This window comes from Salmo salar, chromosome ssa02 (genome assembly GCF_905237065.1).
Source record: "Salmo salar chromosome ssa02, Ssal_v3.1, whole genome shotgun sequence".
In the NCBI taxonomy this organism is placed as follows: domain Eukaryota; kingdom Metazoa; phylum Chordata; class Actinopteri; order Salmoniformes; family Salmonidae; genus Salmo; species Salmo salar.
In genome coordinates, this window is record NC_059443.1 from 2416444 (window position 1) to 2432500 (window position 16057).

Genomic DNA, 16057 nt, shown 5'->3' on the forward strand with positions numbered 1-16057 from the left:
CGGAGGAGGTGAGAAGGAGCGAGGGAGTGTGTGGAGGTTCCCCTATCTCTGTTATAAGAACGGAGGAGGTGAGATGGAGGGAGGGAGTGTGTGGAGGTTCCCCTATCTCTGCTATAAGAACGGAGGAGGTGAGATGGAGGGAGGGAGTGTGTGGAGGTTCCCCTATCTCTGCTATAAGAACGGAGGAGGTGAGATGGAGGGAGGGAGTGTGTGGAGGTTCCCCTATCTCTGTTATAAGAACGGAGGAGGTGAGATGGAGGGAGGGAGTGTGTGGAGGTTCCCCTATCTCTGTTATAAGAACGGAGGAGGTGAGATGGAGGGAGGGAGAGAGAAAGAGAGATGGAGAGAAAGACAAAGAAAGAGAGAGATATTCTGCACAGATTCTGTCAGACCTGGGCCTTGACAGTAAATCAGTAAGACAAAAATAATGGTGTTCCAAAAAAGGTCCAGTCGCCAGGACCACAAATACAAATTCCATCTAGACACCGTTGTCCTAGAGCACACAAAAAACTATACATACCTCGGCCTAAACATCAGCACCACAGGTAACTTCCACAAAGCTGTGAACGATCTGAGATACAAGGCAAGAAGGCCCTTCTATGCCATCAATTCGACATACCAATTAGGATTTGGCTAAAAATACTTGAATCAGTTATAGAACCCATTGCCCTTTATGGTTGTGAGGTCTGGTGTCCGCTAATTATACCCACTACATTTCAAAATCCAGAAAATAGACATTAAATTCTACAACCACCTAAAAGGAAGTGATTCCCCAAACCATCCATAAGAAATCCATCACCTACAGAGAGATGAACCTGGAGAAGCAAGCTGGTCCTGGGGCTCTGTTCACAAACACAAACAGACCCCACAGAGCCCCAGGACAGCAACACAATTAGAACCAACCAAATAATGAGAAAACAAAAGATAATTACGTGAGACATTGGAAAGAATTAACAGAAAATCAAAGCAAACTAAAATGCTATTTGGCCCTAAACAGAGAGTACACAGTGGCAGAATACCTGACTACTGTGACTGACCCAAACTTAAGGAAAGCTTTGACTATGTACAGACTCAGTGAGCATAGCCTTGCTATTGAGAAATGTCGCCGTAGGCAGACCTGACTTTCAAGAGAAGACAGGCTATGTGCACACTGTCCACAAAATGAGGTGGAAACTGAGCTGCACTTCCTAACCTCCTGCCAAATGTACGACCATATTAGAGACACATATTTCCCTCAGATTAAACAGACACAAATCCAATTTTGATAAACTCCCATATCTACTGGGTGAAATACCACAGTGTGACATCACAGCAGCAAGATTTGTGACCTGTTGCCACAAGAAAAGGTCAACCAGTGAAGAACAAACACCATTGTAAATACAACCCATATTTATGTTTATTTATTTTCCCTTTTGTACTTTAACCATTTGCACATCGTTACAACACTGTATATATACATAATATGACATTTGAAATGTCTTTATTATTTTGGAACTTCTGTGAGTGTAATGTTTATTGTTCATTTTTATTGTTTATTTGACTTTTGTTTATCCATTTCACTTGCTTTGACAATGTAAACATATGTTTCCCATGCCAATAAAGCCCCTTGAATTGAATTGAATTGAGAAGAGAGAGAGAGAGAGAGAAGAGAGAGAGAGAGAGAGAGAGAGAGAGAGAGAGAGAGAGAGAGAGAGAGAGAGAGAGAGAGACAGAGAGAGAGAGACAGAGAGAGAGACAGAGAGACAGGGAGACAGAGAGAGAGACAGAGAGACAGGGAGACAGAGAGAGAGAGAGAGAGAGAGAGAGACAGAGAGAGAGAGAGAGAGAGAGAGAGAGAGAGAGAGAGAGAGAGAGAGAGAGGATGATGAATCCTTATCTATGTGTGTTTGAGCAGGCGGTAGGGATGATGGGGTGTGTGAGACCTTACCCTTTAAAGATTAAAGAGATCTCCCCAGCTGATCAAACTGCTGATTGTCTACAACAATTAGTTCCACCTATTACGGTTGTTTAACACAGAACGCTAACTGAGTTGGTCAAATAACAGTATAGCATTTTGTTCTTGCATTTTCATTATTTTGCAGGATGTTGGTTCAATTCAATTTCAATTCAATTTCATCATACATGCATATGAATGTGCTATGCATGGTAATGAATGTTTAATGAAGCCCTTAAGTAGGTTCCATTTAAATAAGATGTCCCTACCGTTATTGTCATGTATTGTCATGTCTAGCCTCAGACTCTCAGGCTCAACTAGATCAGAATGGAAAGGATGGCCGGGCAAGACTATGTCATTCATCCTGTCCTGTCCCTCTGCCTTCAAAATAAGCTTTCCTGGTCCCCTACCTGTTCCTATCAATGCTCTAAGTATGGTTATGCCTGTGTTATGAAGCCCTTATGCGCCTTATGAAGCCCTGTGCCGTATAGGAGCGTTCCTGGTGCCCTACCAGTTCTTCATGCAGATAGCAGACATGCTTATGAATTGCTTATGTATAGGTTATGACTGTGTTATAAAGCCATTATGTAGGTACTCTCTCTGTCCTCTATATGAGCGTTCCTGGTGCCCTACCTGTTCTTCATGGTGATACCGCTATGTATAGGCTATGTGTTATGAAGGCATTATGTATATACTATGTCATGTCATCCTGTCCTGTGTCTCTGTCCCCTGTAGGAGCGTTCCTGGTGCCCTACCTGTTCTTCATGGTGATAGAATGTTGTATTGTTATGAATATGCTATGTACTGTATGTGTTATGAAGCCTTAATGTAGCCTTATGTCTCTCTATTCCCTGTAGGAGCGTTCCTGGTGCCCTACCTGTTCTTTATGGTGATAGAATGTTGTATTGTTATGAATATGCTATGTACTGTATGTGTTATGAAGCCTTAATGTAGCCTTATGTCTCTCTATTCCCTGTAGGAGCCCTACCTTGTTATGAATATGCTATGTACTGTATGTGTTATGAAGCTTTAATGTAGCCTTATGTCTCTCTATTCCCTGTAGGAGCTTCCTGGTGCCCTACCTGTTCTTCATGGTGATAGCAGGCATGCCTCTGTTCTATATGGAACTGGCTCTGGGACAATACAACAGAGAGGGCGCTGCTGGCGTCTGGAAGATCTGCCCCATATTCAAAGGTAGGAGAGAGAGACAGAGAGAGAGAGTGTGTGTGTGTGTGTGTGTGTGTGTGTGTGTGTGTGTGTGTGTGTGTGTGTGTGTGTGTGTGTGTGTGTGTGTGTGTGTGTGTGTGTGTGTGTGTGTGTGTGTGTGTGTGTGTGTGTGTGTGTGTTAAGATAACTACCATTGTTTATACCCAAACAACGCCAGTCAGATGGAAGACTGAAAATTGGCTTTTAGAGTCTCTCTGTCTTTGGTGATAAACCCATTTTGGGCCAATCTTCCCGTACTTTCCAACACATCGATAAACACTCCGGTGAGCGGAAACCATCCAATTAACATGACAAGTGTCAAAAGAAGAAATGTGACCTTCTCTGTCACGTTCTAACACCCCCCACCCATCATAACCACGGTGCTGCAGACGGTAATCTGGACTCCCCCTCCATCATAACCACGGTGCTGCAGACGGTTATCTGGACCCCCCTCCATCATAACCACGGTGCTGCAGACGGTGCTCTGGACACCCCTCCTCCATCATAACCACGGTGCTGCAGACGGTAATCTGGACCACCCCTCCTCATCATAACCACGGTGCTGCAGACGGTGCTCTGGACCCCCCTCCTCCATCATAACCACGGTGCTGCAGGCGGTGCTCTGGACCCCCCTCTCCATCATAACCACGGTGCTGCAGACGGTGCTCTGGACCCCCCCTCCTCCATCATAACCACGGTGCTGCAGACGGTGCTCTGGAACCCCCCTCCTCCATCATTATCACGGTGCTGCAGACGGTGCTCTGGACCCCCTCCTCCATCATAACCACGGTGCTGCAGGCGGTGCTCTGGACCCCTCCACCATCATAACCACGGTGCTGCAGATGGTGCTCTGGACCCCCCTCCTCCATCATAACCACGGTGCTGCAGACGGTGCTCTGGACCCCCTCCTCCATCATAACCACGGTGCTGCAGACGGTGCTCTGGACCCCCTCCCTCCATCATAACCACGGTGCTGCAGATGGTGCTCTGAACCCCCTCCTCCATCATAACCACGGTGCTGCAGGCGGTGCTCTGGACCCCCCCTCCATCATAACCACGGTGCTGCAGACGGTGCTCTGGACCCCCCCTCCTCCATCATAACCACGGTGCTGCAGACGGTGCTCTGGACCCCCCTCCTCCATCATAACCACGGTGCTGCAGACGGTGATCTGGACCCCCCCTCCATCATAACCACGGTGCTGCAGACGGTGCTCTGGACCCCCCTCCCATCTCCATCATAACCACGGTGCTGCAGACGGTGCTCTGGACCCCCCCTCCTCCATCATAACCACGGTGCTGCAGACGGTGCTCTGGACCCCCACTCCTCCTCCATCATAACCACGGTGCTGCAGATGGTGCTCTGGACCCCCCCTCCTCCATCATAACCACGGTGCTGCAGGCGGTGCTCTGGACCCCCCCCTCCATCATAACCACGGTGCTGCAGACGGTGCTCTGGACCCCCCTCCTCCTCCATCATAACCACGGTGCTGCAGGCGGTGCTCTGGACCCCCCTCCATCATAACCACGGTGCTGCAGACGGTGCTCTGGACCCTCCATCATAACCACGGTGCTGCAGACGGTGCTCTGGACCCCCCCTCCATCATAACCACGGTGCTGCAGACGGTGCTCTGGAACCCCCTCCTCCATCATAACCACGGTGCTGCAGACGGTGCTCTGGACCCCCTCCTCCATCATAACCACGGTGCTGCAGACGGTGCTCTGGACCCCTCCTCCATCATAACCACGGTGCTGCAGACGGTGCTCTGGACCCCCCTCCTCCATCATAACCACGGTGCTGCAGACGGTGCTCTGGACCCCCCCCTCCTCCATCATAACCACGGTGCTGCAGACGGTGCTCTGGACCCCCCTCCTCCTCCATCATAACCACGGTGCTGCAGATGGTGCTCTGGACCCCCCTCCTCCATCATAACCACGGTGCGCAGGCGGTGCTCTGGACCCCCCCCTCCATCATAACCACGGTGCTGCAGACGGTGCTCTGGACCCCTCCCTCCTCCATCATAACCACGGTGCTGCAGACGGTGCTCTGGACCCCCTCCTCCATCATAACCACGGTGCTGCAGACGGTACTCTGGACCCCCCCCATCATAACCACGGTGCTGCAGACGGTGCTCTGGACCCCCCTCCCTCCTCCATCATAACCACGGTGCTGCAGACGGTGCTCTGGACCCCCCCTCCTCCATCATAACCACGGTGCTGCAGACGGTGCTCTGGACCCCCCTCTCCTCCATCATAACCACGGTGCTGCAGATGGTGCTCTGGACCCCCCCTCCTCCATCATAACCACGGTGCTGCAGGCGGTGCTCTGGACCCCCCCTCCATCATAACCACGGTGCTGCAGACGGTGCTCTGGACCCCCCTCCTCCTCCATCATAACCACGGTGCTGCAGATGGTGCTCTGAACCCCCTCCTCCATCATAACCACGGTGCTGCAGGCGGTGCTCTGGACCCCCCCTCCATCATAACCACGGGTGCTGCAGACGGTGCTCTGGACCCCTCCCTCCTCCATCATAACCACGGTGCTGCAGACGGTGCTCTGGACCCCCTCTCCATCATAACCACGGTGCTGCAGACGGTGCTCTGGACCCCCCTCCCTCCCATCATAACCACGGTGCTGCAGACGGTGCTCTGGACCCCCCCTCCTCCATCATAACCACGGTGCTGCAGACGGTGCTCTGGACCCCCCTCCTCCTCCATCATAACCACGGTGCTGCAGATGGTGCTCTGGACCCCCCCTCCTCCATCATAACCACGGTGCTGCAGGCGGTGCTCTGGACCCCCCCTCCATCATAACCACGGTGCTGCAGACGGTGCTCTGACCCCCTCCTCCTCCATCATAACCACGGTGCTGCAGATGGTGCTCTGAACCCCCCCTCCTCCATCATAACCACGGTGCTGCAGGCGGTGCTCTGGACCCCCCCCTCCATCATAACCACGGTGCTGCAGACGGTGCTCTGGACCCCTCCCTCCTCCATCATAACCACGGTGCTGCAGACGGTGCTCTGGACCCCCTCCCTCCTCCATCATAACCACGGTGCTGCAGACGGTGCTCTGGACCCCCCCTCCTCCATCATAACCACGGTGCTGCAGACGGTGCTCTGGACCCCCCTCCTCCTCCATCATAACCACGGTGCTGCAGATGGTGCTCTGGACCCCCCCTCCTCCATCATAACCACGGTGCTGCAGACGGTGCTCTGGACCCCCCCTCCTCCATCATAACCACGGTGCTGCAGACGGTGCTCTGGACCCCCCCTCCTCCATCATAACCACGGTGCTGCAGATGGTGCCTGAACCCCCTCCTCCATCATAACCACGGTGCTGCAGGCGGTGCTCTGGACCCCCCCCTCCATCATAACCACGGTGCTGCAGACGGTGCTCTGGACCCCTCCTCCTCCATCATAACCACGGTGCTGCAGACGGTGCTCTGGACCCCCCTCCTCCATCATAACCACGGTGCTGCAGACGGTGCTCTGGACCCCCCCTCCATCATAACCACGGTGCTGCAGACGTGCTCTGGACCCCCTCCCTCCTCCATCATAACCACGGTGCTGCAGACGGTGCTCTGGACCCCCTCCTCCATCATAACCACGGTGCTGCAGACGGTGCTCTGGACCCCCCTCCTCCTCCATCATAACCACGGTGCTGCAGATGGTGCTCTGGACCCCTCCTCCATCTTAACCACGGTGCTGCAGGCGGTGCTCTGGACCCCCCTCCATCATAACCACGGTGCTGCAGACGGTGCTCTGGACCCCCCCTCCTCCTCCATCATAACCACGGTGCTGCAGGCGGTGCTCTGACCCCACCTCCATCACAACCACGGTGCTGCAGACGGTGCTCTGGACCCTCCATCATAACCACGGTGCTGTAGACGGTGCTCTGGACCCCCCCTCCATCATTAACCACGGTGCTGCAGACGGTGCTCTGGACCCCCTTCCATCATAACCACGGTGCTGCAGACGGTGCTCTGACCCCCTCCGCCATCATAACCACGGTGCCAGACGGTAATCTGGACCCCCCTCCTCCATCATAACCACGGTGCTGCAGACGGTGCTCTGGACCCCCTCCCCATCATAACCACGGTGCTGCAGACGGTGCTCTGGACCCCCCCTCCTCCATCATAACCACGGTGCTGCAGACGGTGCTCTGGAACCCCCCTCCTCCATCATAACCACGGTGCTGCAGACGGTGCTCTGGACCCCCTCCTCCATCATAACCACGGTGCTGCAGGCGGTGCTCTGGACCCCTCCTCCATCATAACCACGGTGCTGCAGATGGTGCTCTGGACCCCCTCCTCCATCATAACCACGGTGCTGCAGACGGTGCTCTGGACCCCCCCCTCTCTACCATCATAACCACGGTGCTGCAGACGGTGCTCTGGACCCCCTCCTCCTCCATCATAACCACGGTGCTGCAGATGGTGCTCTGGACCCCTCCTCCATCATAACCACGGTGCTGCAGGCGGTGCTCTGGACCCCCCTCCATCATAACCACGGTGCTGCAGACGGTGCTCTGGACCCCTCCCTCCTCCATCATAACCACGGTGCTGCAGACGGTGCTCTGGACCCCCCTCCTCCATCATAACCACGGTGCTGCAGACGGTGCTCTGGACCAACCCCCCTCCATCATAACCACACGGTGCTGCAGACGGTGCTCTGGACCCCCCTCCCTCCCTCCATCATAACCACGGTGCTGCAGACGGTGCTCTGGCCCCCCCTCCTCCATCATCACCACGGTGCTGCAGACGGTGCTCTGGACCCCCTCCTCCTCCATCATAACCACGGTGCCAGATGGTGCTCTGGACCCCCCTCCTCCATCATAACCTCTGCTGCAGGCGGTGCTCTGGACCCCTCCATCATAACCACGGTGCTGCAGACGGTGCTCTGACCACCCTCCTCCTCCATCATAACCACGGTGCTGCAGATGGTGCTCTGGACCCCCCCTCCTCCATCATAACCACGGTGCTGCAGGCGGTGCTCTGGACCCCCCCCCATCATAACCACGGTGCTGCAGACGGTGCTCTGGACCCCCCTCCCTCCTCCATCATAACCACGGTGCTGCAGACGGTGCTCTGGACCCCTTCCTCCATCATAACCACGGTGCTGCAGGCGGTGCCTGGACATTGATCTGCTGTTGTTGATCTGTCACTATTTAATGTGTTTACTTTCTGGGGGAGGTTTCATAGTCTCTCCACTTAAAGGTTTCAGTGTAACGTAGTGAGGTAAAGTCCTTGTTTCAATGGTGTTTCTGTTTTTAATCAAATCAAAACAAATTTTATTAGTCACATGCGCCCGAATACAACAGGTGTAGACCTTACAGTGAAATGCTGAATACAACAGGTGTAGTAGACCTTACAGTGAAATGCTGAATACAACAGGTGTAGTAGACCTTACAGTGAAATGCTGAATACAACAGGTGTAGTAGACCTTACAGTGAAATGCTGAATACAACAGGTGTAGTAGACCTTACAGTGAAATGCTGAATACAACAGGTGTAGACCTTACAGTGAAATGCTGAATACAACAGGTGTAGTAGACCTTACAGTGAAATGCTGAATACAACAGGTGTAGTAGACCTTACAGTGAAATGCTGAATACAACAGATGTTGTAGACCTTACAGTGAAATGCTGAATACAACAGGTGTAGTAGACCTTACAGTGAAATGCTGAATACAACAGGTGTAGTAGACCTTACAGAGAAATGCTGAATACAACAGGTGTAGTAGACCTCACAGTGAAATGCTTACTTACGAGTCCCTAACCAACAATGCAGTTAAAAGAAATACGGATAAGAATAAGAAATAAAACAAGTAATTAAAGAGCAGCAGTAAATAACAATAGCGAGACTATATACAGGGGGTACGGTACAGAGTCAATGTGGAGGCTATATACAGGGTGTACGGTACAGAGTCAATGTGGAGGCTATATACAGGGGGTACTGGTACAGAGTCAATGTGGAGACTATATACAGGGGGTACCGGACAGAGTCAATGTGGAGACTATATACAGGGGGGGTACCAGTACAGAGTCAATGTGGAGGCTTTATATAGGGGGACCGGTACAGAGTCAATGTGGAGGCTATATACAGGGGGTACTGGTACAGAGTCAATGTGGAGGCTATATACAGGGGGTACCGGTACAGAGTCAATGTGTGGGGGCACCCGGTTAGTTGAGGTAATATGTACATGTAGGTATAGTTATTAGTGGCTGTGCATAGATGATAACATCAAACCAAGTTTGAAGGCAGTCGGTCTTTCCATCCATCCAACCACCCACCCACCCACCCACCCACCCGCCCAACCACCCACCCCCGCCATCCATCCAGCCACCCATCCACCCACCCACCCAGCCAACCACCCAGCCACCCACCCAACCACCCACCCAGCCATCCAGCCATCCAGCCATTCATCCAGCCAACCACCCACCCAGCCATCCATCCATCCAGCCATTCATCCAGCCAACCACCCACCCAGCCAGCCATCCAGCCATCCAGCCAACCACCCATCCATCCAGCCATCCATCCATCCATCCATCCATCCAGCCACCCACCCAGCCATCCATCCATCCAGCCATCCAGCCATCTATCCTTTCATCCATCCGCCAGTCTATCTGTCTCTATCTTAGTGTCCCTGACTGAGTGTCAGTATTGGATGTTAACGTTTTAATCAGCAGTCTCACATGCACCCAGCCCCCTAGCTGAGACAGAGAGAATAGCAGCTGTCACTCAACAGGGAATCGCTGCAATTACATCTGATCCACATATTTATTTTTCCTAACGATCAATGTTTTGAAAAGACGACATGATCACTGGTGATGCTAATGATTCTGCCTCAATAAATATCACTTCTTCTAGATGAAAAAGAGCCAGGACATCATATCGCCATCAGAATGAAAGAGATGGACACCAGTTAGTCCTAAAGGTTATGATGAAAGTGAACAGTAGAGCGTGGACACGGTGCTAAATGCACAGAAAGGGCAGATCTGGGGATAAATAAAGCGTAGAGAGGAGACCGCAGAGGCCAACCTTTAGAAAGTTTGTCTTGTTATTTTTTTAAGCGCTCTTTAAATTCTGTGTTATCAAGTCTTCTGCCTAGTTTACTTGTGAAGTATTATGTAAATATGTAAGAATTTAGAGTGTTGACGTTCAAAGTAGGTGGTTTTATTTGAGGTATCCAGGAGCAGATATGACCTTTGGCCTTTGTGATACTTCCAGCTGATATCAATTATTTACTGTGATATTTTGCCCTGTTTTGTGTTTTCTGTCTACCTCTGCTATAGTCTGAGCCTGTATTCTAAACCATTGTGATCTTGAACTATGACCTTTCACCTTTCGCCTTTTCCCCAGGTGTTGGTTTCACAGTGATCCTGATCAGTCTGTATGTGGGCTTCTACTACAACGTGATTATAGCCTGGGCCCTGTTCTACCTGTTCTCTTCCTTCACCGGGGAGCTACCCTGGGTCCACTGCAACAACACCTGGAACAGCCCCAACTGCTCGGACCTCTGGGCCTTCAACAACTCCCTCAACGACACACACAAGTCCACCCCCCGCAGCCGAGTACTTTGAGTGAGTCTTGTGTTTCGTCTCTAGATCCAAGTCTGAACAGAGACTGTTGACTTCTTTCTTAAAGTATTGTTGCTTTGTTCATGTCAAGTATGGGCATTTTGAGAGGGACCAGCTTCACCTTTTTCTCTCTTTGGCATTAAATTACACAAATGTGCACATTCATAATCAGACTTTATTTGAAACCTGGACCCAGAAGACATTGTGCCTGAGAGAGCCAGAGGTTCACATCCTGGTCTATGTGTATCCATACCTTCATTCTCCTGGTCGTCCATGGAGATACTGTATCCATGTCTTCATACTCCTGGTCGTCCATGGAGATACTGTATCCATGTCTTCATACTCCTGGTCGTCCATGGAGATACTGTATCCATGTCTTCATTCTCCTGGTCGTCCATGGAGATACTGTATCCATGTCTTCATTCTCCTGGTCGTCCATGGAGATACTGTATCCATGTCTTCATACTCCTGGTCGTCCATGGAGATACTGTATCCATGTCTTCATTCTCCTGGTCGTCCATGGAGATTCTGTATCCATGTCTTCATACTCCTGGTCGTCCATGGAGATACTGTATCCATGTCTTCATTCTCCTGGTCGTCCATGGAGATACTGTATCCATGTGTCTATACTCCTGGTCGTCCATGGAGATACTGTATCCATGTGTCTATACTCCTGGTCGTCCATGGAGATACTGTATCCATGTGTCTATACTCCTGGTCGTCCATGGAGATACTGTATCCATGTCTTCATTCTCCTGGTCGTCCATGGAGATACTGTATCCATGTCTTCATTCTCCTGGTCGTCCATGGAGATACTGTATCCATGTCTTCATACTCCTGGTCGTCCATGGAGATTCTGTATCCATGTCTTCATTCTCCTGGTCGTCCATGGAGATACTGTATCCATGTCTTCATTCTCCTGGTCGTCCATGGAGATACTGTATCCATGTCTTCATACTCCTGGTCGTCCATGGAGATACTGTATCCATGTCTTCATTCTCCTGGTCGTCCATGGAGATACTGTATCCATGTCTTCATTCTCCTGGTCGTCCATGGAGATACTGTATCCATGTCTTCATTCTCCTGGTCGTCCATGGAGATACTGTATCCATGTCTTCATACTCCTGGTCGTCCATGGAGATACTGTATCCATGTGTCTATACTCCTGGTCGTCCATGGAGATACTGTATCCATGTGTCTATACTCCTGGTCGTCCATGGAGATACTGTATCCATGTCTTCATACTCCTGGTCGTCCATGGAGATACTGTATCCATGTGTCTATACTCCTGGTCGTCCATGGAGATACTGTATCCATGTCTTCATACTCCTGGTCGTCCATGGAGATACTGTATCCATGTCTTCATACTCCTGGTCGTCCATGGAGACACTGTATCCAGTGTTCTTGTTAGATTAACAGGTGTCTCATATTTTTAGCAAAGGCGGTTTGTTTTGACAATTCAGGCCTGTCATGGAGTCATGGACAGACAGGCAGTCACTATCTTTATCTCCACCTGGGAGCAATTTCATCTAGTCTGAGTCAAGGCCATTCAGTTGACACAAAGGTATCCTCTTCTTCTTCTTCTTCTTTTACTTCTACTACTTCTTCTTCTTCTTCTTCTACTACTACTACTTCTTCTTCTTCTACTACTACTACTACTTCTACTACTACTACTACTTCTACTACTTCTTCTTCTACTTCTACTACTTCTACTACTTCTTCTACTTCTACTACTTCTACTACTTCTTCTTCTACTTCTACTACTTCTACTACTTCTTCTTCTTCTTCTTCTACTTCTACTACTTCTTCTTCTTCTTCTTCTACTACTACTACTTCTTCTTCTACTTCTACTACTTCTTCTTCTTCTTCTACTACTACTTCTTCTTCTACTTCTACTACTTCTTCTTCTTCTTCTACTACTTCTACTACTTCTTCTTCTTCTTCTTCTACTTCTACTACTTCTTCTTCTTCTTCTTCTTCTACTACTACTACTTCTTCTTCTACTTCTACTACTTCTTCTTCTTCTTCTTCTACTACTTCTTCTTCTACTTCTACTACTTCTTCTTCTTCTTCTTCTACTACTACTTCTTCTTCTTCTTCTACTTCTACTACTTCTTCTTCTTCTTCTTCTACTTCTACTACTTCTTCTTCTTCTTCTTCTACTTCTACTACTTCTTCTTCTTCTTCTTCTACTGCTACTACTTCTTCTTCTTCTTCTACTACTTCTTCTTCTTCTTCTTCTACTTCTACTACTTCTTCTTCTTCTTCTACTACTACTACTTCTTCTTCTTCTACTTCTACTACTTCTTCTACTTCTACTACTTCTTCTTCTTCTTCTTCTACTACTACTTCTTCTTCTACTTCTACTACTTCTTCTTCTTCTTCTACTACTGCTACTACTTCTTCTTCTTCTTCTTCTACTTCTACTACTTCTTCTTCTTCTTCTTCTTCTACTACTACTTCTTCTTCTTCTACTTCTACTACTTCTTCTTCTTCTTCTTCTTCTACTACTACTACTTCTTCTTCTACTTCTACTACTTCTTCTTCTTCTTCTTCTACTACTACTACTTCTTCTTCTACTTCTACTACTTCTTCTTCTTCTTCTACTACTTCTACTACTTCTTCTTCTTCTTCTTCTACTACTACTACTTCTTCTTCTACTTCTACTACTTCTTCTTCTTCTTCTACTACTTCTACTACTTCTTCTTCTACTTCTACTACTTCTACTACTTCTTCTTCTTCTTCTTCTACTGCTACTACTTCTTCTTCTTCTTCTTCTTCTACTACTTCTTCTTCTTCTTCTTCTACTTCTACTACTTCTTCTTCTTCTTCTACTACTAGTACTTCTTCTTCTTCTACTTCTACTACTTCTTCTACTTCTACTACTTCTTCTTCTTCTTCTACTACTACTACTACTTCTTCTTCTTCTTCTACTTCTTCTACTTCTTCTTCTTGTTCTACTTCTACTACTTCTTCTACTTCTACTACTTCTTCTTCTTCTTCTTCTACTACTACTTCTTCTTCTTCTACTTCTACTTCTTCTTCTTGTTCTACTTCTACTACTTCTTCTACTTCTACTACTTCTTCTTCTTCTTCTTCTACTACTTCTACTACTTCTTCTTCTTCTTCTACTACTTCTTCTTCTTCTTCTTCTACTTCTACTACTTCTTCTTCTACTACTACTTCTTCTTCTTCTTCTACTACTACTACTTCTTCTTCTACTTCTACTACTTCTTCTTCTTCTTCTACTTCTACTACTTCTTCTTCTTCTTCTACTTCTACTACTTCTTCTACTTCTACTACTTCTACTTCTTCTACTTCTTCTCCTTTTCCTATTATTCTACTTCTTCTACTTCTACCTCTTCTTCTACTTCTTCTCTTCTCTTCATTCTTAGTTGATAGTTACTGCAGTGTTTCTCCACTTAGTATGATGTGTTGTTAGTTATAGGTTGTTAGTTAGTTGTTGTGGTTAGTCATTGGTAACAGTGTGCTGTGTTTTTAGTTGTAGGTTGTTAGTTGTTATAACCTGTTATAACTGTTATGTTCCAGGCGTGGGGTGCTCCACCTACAAGACAGTGAGGGTATAGCTGACCTGGGTCTGTTAGTTACCTAGCTGTTAGTTTATTAATTGTTATAACCTGTTATAACTGTTATGTTCCATGCGTGGGGTGCTCCACCTACAGGACAGTGAGGGTATAGCTGACCTGGGTCTGTTAGTTACCTAGCTGTTAGTTTATTAATTGTTATAACCTGTTATAACTGTTATGTTCCAGGTGTGGGGTGCTCCACCTACAGGACAGTGAGGGTATAGTTGACCTGGGTCTGTTAGTTACCTAGCTGTTACTTGATTAGTTGTTATAACCTGTTATAACTGTTATGTTCCATGCGTGGGGTGCTCCACCTACAGGACAGTGAGGGTATAGCTGACCTGGGTCTGTTAGTTACCTAGCTGTTAGTTGATTAGTTGTTATAACCTGTTATAACTGTTATGTTCCAGGCGTGGGGTGCTCCACCTACAGGACAGTGAGGGTATAGCTGACCTGGGTCTGTTAGTTACCTAGCTGTTAGTTGATTAGTTGTTATAACCTGTTATAACTGTTATGTTCCAGGCGTGGGGTGCTCCACCTACAGGACAGTGTGGGTATAGCTGACCTGGGTCTGTTAGTTACCTAGCTGTTAGTTGATTAATTGTTATAACCTGTTATAACTGTTATGTTCCAGGCGTGGGGTGCTCCACCTACAGGACAGTGAGGGTATAGCTGACCTGGGACTGCCTCGTTGGCAGCTGACATCCTGTCTAGCTGTGGTCATCGTGGTTCTGTACTTCAGCCTCTGGAAGGGGGTCAAGACCTCAGGGAAGGTAGGTGGCCCTCTGAATCTGTAGTGGCTCCATATCAACCTATTTTAAGTGTACATAAATATATCTCTTTGCTGAAATGTAGTACTTTTATCTAAAAATAGTGAAATTGTGTCACTGTTGACTGACATTTTGTAAGATGGCTGCCACGGTCCTCAGCATCCAAATCTGTGATGGCTCCATATGTAAATGTTTCAGGGTACATAAATGTACATCTGTCTCAAATGTGGTTCGTTTGTCATAAAATGTCCACTCGTTCTGGATATTAAAGCTCTGGCCTGGCCCAGTGAGCAGAACAGAACACCAGAACAGGGCCACTACCTGTAGCTTTATGAGCAGGGTATTAAGTCCTGGCCTAGAACATAATAGAGTGGGCCAGGTTGTTGAGTCCATGTGTGTAGAACAGAACAGAGATGGGCCAGGTTATGAGTCCATGTGTATAGAACAGAACAGAGTGGGCCAGGTTGTTGAGTCCATGTGTATAGAACAGAACAGAGATGGGCCAGGTTGTTGAGTCCATGTGTATAGAACAGAACAGAGATGGGCCAGGTTGTTGAGTCCATGTGTATAGAACAGAACAGAGATGGGCCAGGTTGTTGAGTCCATGTGTATAGAACAGAACAGAGATGGGCCAGGTTGTTGAGTCCATGTGTATAGAACAGAGTGGGCCAGGTTGTTGAGTCCATGTGTTCCTGTGCAGGTGGTGTGGATCACAGCCACCATGCCCTACGTGGTCCTGACTGTCCTGCTGCTGCGTGGTGTCACCCTCCCTGGAGCCATGGATGGCATTAAGGCCTACCTCAGCGTCGACTTCCTACGACTCTGTGAGCCTCAGGTAAGACTGGGGGAGAGGGGGGAGAGACAGAGAGATAGGGGGGACAGGAAGGAGTGAGAGAAAGAGAAAGATTGGGAGACTGAGAGACAGAGAATGAGAGACAGAGAGAGAGAGAGAGAGAGAGAGACAGAGAGAGAGAGAGAGAGAAA

At 48.7% G+C, this 16057-nt stretch overlaps 1 pseudogene; it reads left to right on the forward strand.

The window, feature by feature from the left end:
* The first annotated feature begins 73 nt into the window (after positions 1-73).
* The window catches only part of LOC123733258 (sodium-dependent dopamine transporter-like), a 26176-nt pseudogene continuing 10192 nt past the window's right edge, over positions 74-16057 (forward strand).